Below are 6,798 nucleotides of genomic sequence, written 5' to 3'. Positions count from 1 at the left end.
CAGAGATCAAGTGCATGGGCCCTGTTGGTGGAAAACACCAACAGAACCAAAAGTGTATTTGTTCTCTCTAACCTGAAGCATAGTGAGCAAGACAAAGTTGAAGGATAATAAGACCATGAGTGTAGCATTTAAAATATTTGTCAGATCAGATCACTCAACCTAGTGGAAAGATAATCTATCTATACTTATGTTGTTTTTTTATATATATCTTCCAAAGATTGAGTGTGCAACATTTTAGTTCATATGATTAGGAGTGTGGGATCACAAAGGTGGAAGGACTAAACATATTGAATCGACTGGGTTGGTTAATCTAGAGTTGTAAATCATACATGTTTGTCACTTTTATTCATGTGAACGCGAGAACCAAGGAGAAGCTTATAGAAGTGATAGTCAAGTACCTTAAGATGTTACCTTACTTGAAGAGTGATGGTACAGTATCACCTTGTGGAAGCTTTCCTCTCTTTGCGGTTGTGCATCGTGTTGGTGGTACCCTCCATGGATCATCTCTTGTGAGCTATGTCTTCCTTGTGTAAATTGTTAAACTTCATGTGTCTCTCTCTTTGTCTCCAATGTGAGTTTATCTCAGGACTTCCCAGGTCGATATTGAAAGTTTTCCTGCAGGGGTTAGTCTGACAAAATATACCAATGTCTACACAAGCAGTTTTTAGTTCAATAACCAAACTAGACTCCATGTCTAATTAGATTAAGGAAGACTGTTTAACCTAAGCACCATGCTTAATTTAAAAACCAATAGAAGTATGTACAGTACTTCCAAACTAACACTTACTAGGATAAACAAAGGTAGCGTGATGGCTTTTATAGAGATCTACTCAAGTGGAGATGAAGTAGTGTGATTACTATTTAACAAATTGAGCATGTCTCAAAGGTAAGGACAACCAACATAGCAACATGGCAAATGATGTTTTTATATAAAGTACTCCCCCAAACTTGAATTTTGCAAAATTCAAGTTTGGATGAATTTAATTCAATGTTGTATGATGATTGGTTGGACATACCTTGTGCTTGTCATTCATCCGATCTTCTTGCTCCAATCCTGGAAAGGTTAGTGACAAGAATACCCGAAGGAATATTTTTACAATTATCCTTATATGCTCAATACACAAGATAATGTTGCAAATAATTAAAAGCTCTTGTTACAAACTGATGAGTGCTTGTTTTAGGACACTAAGCTTGTCCTTGGGAAACCATCAATTTATGTCAGTGAAGTGGTTTCCCCTCCAACGCTGACCTATATCAAGATCAACTCAACGAGATCTACAATATTTAATATAGACATATGCATCGACAACCGCCCTTTTAAAGTTTTTATAAATAGAAAGGAAGAGGGGGTTGGAGATCTCGAATGTGGTGATGTTGGAGAGACCAATGGATTGTGAAGATGTTGCATATGAGCATGGAGTAAATGAAGTGGCTATGAAATAAATTCCATGCTCATTAGTGCTAAGAGTGAAATCCATGTGGTACGGTGAAAATGATAAGGTGAGTGTGGTAAAAAAGGAAAAGAAAAAGGATACACGGACGACTTGGTTCGAAACTAGCACAGCTACCGTTCCCCGGCAACGGCGCCAGAAAGCTTGTTGGGTATTTTAAACGCAAACAGAAAAATCCGCAAGCGCACGGATACCGATGTAGCCTTCACCCGGGAGTATTCCAGAGTATCGATTTTCCACAGGGAACGTGAGTGTACTAATTAAGATCCAAGATCGCCCAAGGATAACTATATGAATATTTTTGGTGGGAAGAGAGGAAGTTTCCTAAGAGTTCTCTAGTTGATCTAAGAATCAAGAATTACTTCAAGATTATCTATATCGGGACATCAGAGCACTAACCACAGAAAGAGATGAGAAGGGGGCTAGGAAGGTCTGACTACGGTCCTACAAACACCGATCCGAACGTGGTGGAATACGTCGACCGTTAGGGCTGTCACTACCCTAAGGCTACCACAACAATCCGCAGGATTGGGTGCAATTCCAGGTAATCGCAAGACTAAACACCACGTCTAATCTATTAATTACTACTCTAGCGTTATAAAGACTAGAGCACTTGATGCAAGCGGGAATCCAATAAATAACTTGAATGTAAATAAAAGTAATTAAAGAACTCAGGAATTATGAATTGAAGAACCTGGAGAACGATGAAGAACGAACCAGATGCTGCAAAAGTATAATGTTGAGGAAGATCCGACAGATCCGGCTCCTCCTCCGCTCTCCTCTTCTCTCTCCCTATTTTCTAGATTACAACTAGAACTAACTAGAACTAGAACTAGAGGAACTAGAACTAGAACTAGATGAACTAGAACTAGATCTAGATGAACTAGAGGTAGAACTAGAAGAACTAGAGGGATCCTCTCTACTTGGATGAAGAATTGAAACCCTAACTTTGATTCTGTAGAAGAGGTATGATCTCCAGGGGCCAGGGGGGTCTGGTTTTATAGTCCCTTCAAGTGAATCTGGGCCGTCGGATCAAACCGACATTGATCGTGTGGTTTTCCTTGAAGTATTAGGTCAGTGGAGCATGATCCTCGAACTTTACCCTGATTGGTGGAAAGAGGTGGGCGGGCGCCCTTAGGGCTAGGGCGGGCGCCCTGTCCCTGAGGCCTCTCGGCTTCCGCTTCGGTCCCGTGGCTTCTGGAGTCTTCTAGATGATAGAAAATTGCGCGGCACGTTAATATCTCTATGTAAACCCGACGTGTGGGCCTTTCTTTCATATTTCCTGATAACCCCCTGCAGAAATAGACAAACACCAAAACTTGTGGAATTCTGTCAGATAAAACCCTAAGTCTAGGTGTTGGTTGCATTTGGATCCTTTTCTATGATTAATTGATGGTTAAATATGAGCATTAAGGACCGTCAACAGCTAGCCAAAGAGTCATTAAGTGAAGAATGTCCCTTAGACAAACGCTCATTAGCATTTTTGGCTAAAGACAATTCTACACTCAACTTATCAGCCCTCTCCTTTTCCTTGGAGAGACATGCTTCAAGTCCTTGGTTCTTCTCCCTTTCCTCTAGGAGCAATTCCCCTTGCGACTCAATGCATGACTCAAGCTTATCTTTAGCATATATGAGCTTTAGGATTTTAGTTGCAGCAGCTTTACCATATTTCTTAATGAGATTTGATGCATAATTTTCATCATCTTCATCATCACTATCATATTCACTAGTGGTGTGAATAGGAGAGTCAAATTGTACCTTATATCCTCTTACCATAAGGCATGTAGGAGTGTCATGGTCGTCGTCGGAGAGGTTGGCGAAGAGTCTAGGTGATGAAGAAGTGCGAGTAAAGAGAGAGGTCGATGAAGCATTGTTGGTGAAGATGTTTGCTAAGGAAGATGCCTCTTGTATGGCGAGAGTAGCCATACTCTTCTTCTTATTGTTATTGTCATCATCACTATCACTGTCGGATTGCCATTCTTGGCCTAGATGTGCTTCACCTCTCTTCTTGTCCTTATACTTCTTATCACCTTGCTTGGTGTATCTTGACTTCTCCTCTTTGTTAGGACACTCAGCTGCAAGATGGCCGGTGTCACCACACTCATAGCAAAACCTCTTCTTGTATGACTTGTTTCCTCCATATCTCCTCATATTATCTTTCTTCATTCTCAAGTAATTCTTGTAGTTTTCCACTAGCATAGCTTGCTCTTTATCAAGATCATCATCATCATTATGCTTATGCTCACAACACCCTTTGTTGCAATGACTTGATTCACTTCCATGTGATGCTATGAGTGCAATGCTCTTTCTTTGATTCATTGCTTCCTTAGCTTCATCATCCAAGACTTCATGGTGAATTAACTTTGCAAGCATCTCTTGAGGTGTGATAGTATGGTAGTTGTCTTTCTCCATAATAACGGAAGAAAGCATGTTGTTCTTTTGTCTATACACTCTACATATCTTTCTTGCTGCAGAGTTGTCATCCCATGTTGTTGCTCCAAGTGCTCTAATTTGGTTGATCAAGGACATGAATCTATCAAACTTGGCCTTTCTTGTTTCTCCCTCAATCATGCAAAAATTCTCAATCTTACTTTGTAAGAGTTCAATGTTTCCAACTCTTACACTTTTGTCTCCTTCAAATGACACCTTCAAAGTGTCCCAAATTTGCTTTGCATTCACCATGCCATTCACTTTGTTGTTATCCTCCGGAGTGAGGCATTGCAAGATCAAAGTTGCTGCCATTGCATTTAGGTGAAAGTCTCTCTCATCTTCAAGTGTCCACTCATTTGGATCTTGCGGCGGATTTACTCCAATGTCCACCACTTCCCAACATCTTGCGGCTATGAGATGTAGCTTCATCCTATGAGCCCAATCGGTGTACCTGACACCATCAAATGGAGGTGGTTTTCCAGGATTGATCATCGGCAAGGTTGGATTCTTGCTTGAACCATCATAGTCAAAGCTAGCTTTGTTGTAGTTATTTGATGGTTTGCTGCTATCTTCATTTTCATCTTTGCTACCCGATTCATGATTCTTTTTGCCTAGGAGCTCTCTCATCTTGTCAAGCTCTGCTTGCATCTTCTGCATTTGCTCTTGTTGCTGCAGCTGCAAGGATGCAGTGATCTGTGCTGTGATTTGATCAACAATTTGCTTTTGTGCTATTGGATCCATCTTGGCCAATGTTGCTCCTCACGCGGTGAAGCGTTTGTACAAGGAACCTAGCTCTGATACCAATTGAAAGGATCCAATTGGCCTAGAGGGGGGGTGAATAGGCGTATCTTAAAAACCTGAAACTTAAAAACTCAAGTTGCGGAAGTTAAATGCCTGTCGGTACTACCGACAGTTTGGGCCGGTACTACTGGTGTAAGACAGCCAGTACTACCGACGTAATTGCTGGTACTACCGACGCCCTAAGAGAGCTACGAAATCAGAGTATATTGAGTTTTGATTTCAGATCTGAGAGTTACCCCACTCTCCTAGATGTAGTAGAGGGTGATGCTGAGGTTCCCTTGGCTCGGTTCTTCTCCAAAACGTAGATCGGCCCTTGTTCACCTGTGAAAGGGAGTAGAGAGGAAGAACACGAAGAACATAAGAACAAGGGTAGTCGATGCTACCTCCACAGCAAGACAAGATATTTTTCCCGAGGTTCGGCAATCCCCACAAAGGAGTTCCTACGTCCCCGTTGTTGAGGTGACCATGAAGGTCCGACCACTTAGGTCTCCTCCCTCAAGCAACCACACAGGTTAGCTCAAGATTTCCACTAAGAATCAAAGGGTTATACAAACACTTCGGGGTGCCCTCACAAATGAATCAACACGGGCAACCACGAAGAACGCCTAGCCGGCTAGGGTTCCAAGAACCCAAGAGTAACAAATGCAAACCAAACCGGCAAGACGAAGAATCCAAGTGCTCAAGTCACAAATCGAAGCTCCCAACTCTCTAATCTCACTTCTCTAGCTCGAATCTCTCAAGGAGTGAAGTCTAGGAGCAAAGAGGGAGAGAGAGTGGGTGAGACAAAGCTTGGAGACTGATTTCTCAGATGTAGAGTTGAAGGAATGGGAGAGCTAACGGTTAGAAATGAGGGAAGACCTATTTATACAAAGGTCCTGAACAACTGCCGGTACTACCGGGGCAACCACCGGTACCACCGGCTACCTCAGATCTAACGGTAAGAAGTCTCTATGATTTGCGAGAAATAAGCCTACCGGTACCACCGGGCTTTTGTCGGTACTACCGACCATTGCCGGTACCACCGGTGGAAGGCCGGTACCACCGGCAGTTCAAATCTCCGCAACCAAAGTCAGCGCAGATTTGGCCTGCCGGTACTACCGGCGTTTCACACCGGTACTACTGGTGCTGGCCGGTACCACCGGCCCGAGCCCGGTACTACCGGTAGTTCATTTTCTCGCAAAACTCAGGAGTAAGGCTGGCACTGCCGGTACCACCGGCCCTGAGGGTTGGTACTACCAGGACACCCTGGCAGAGAAGAAATTTCCTAGTGCTTCGTGCGTGCAAGTGTGTCTCTCAAGCGCAAGAAGTAAATTGACCTGAGCACCCTTATCCTCATCTTACCAACTTGATTTGCATCCCTCTTGATAGTGCGGCGTTTCCTATAACTCAAACAAAGAATAAAAACTTTGTAGCCACTTGAGTCGAAACACCGTTCATCCATTAGAAATTTAGGGGTGCTATAATTCACCGAATGTTTTCGTTCAATTCCATCAATGGACTAACACCTGTAGATTATGCTCGATAAACATGTTAGTCCCTAATTTGGTTGTCATTAATTATCAAAACCCACATCGGGGGCAAATGCACTTACAAATACCCCGCGGGATCTGGGCCCGAGATGACCCTAACTTCGACAACGCATGTGCTGCCTGGTTCTTATCCCGGACCACGTGGATGTACTCTATGCCGTAGAAGTTAGTTTCCCATTTGCGAATTTCTTTGCAGTAGAGATCCATCTTCTCGTGGGTTGCGTCCCACTCCTTGTTGAGCTGGTTGATAACCAAAGCAAAGTCGCCATAGACATAGAGGCGTTTGACTCCCAGCTCAACGGCTAGCCTTATGCCGTGCAGGCATGCTTCGTATTCGGCGACATTGTTTGACGCCGGAAAGAGGATCCTAAGGACGTAACGCAGGTTGTCCTTGTTAGGCGACACGAACAGTATCCCAGCGCCGGCACCGTTGATGTTCAAGGATCCGTCAAAGAACATTGACCAGTGGTCGGTGACATCGGGAACGGGAGGCTCGTTGAGATCCGTCCACTCAGCAATGAAATCGACCAAGGCCTGAGACTTAACTGTGGTGCGGCTCTGGAACTCCAGGGAAAATGGGCATAACT

Source organism: Sorghum bicolor, chromosome 9 (genome assembly GCF_000003195.3).
Source record: "Sorghum bicolor cultivar BTx623 chromosome 9, Sorghum_bicolor_NCBIv3, whole genome shotgun sequence".
Classification (NCBI taxonomy): Eukaryota; Viridiplantae; Streptophyta; class Magnoliopsida; order Poales; family Poaceae; genus Sorghum; species Sorghum bicolor.
The sequence above is the reverse complement of the archived record's forward strand: the minus strand, read 5'-3'. Positions refer to the sequence as shown.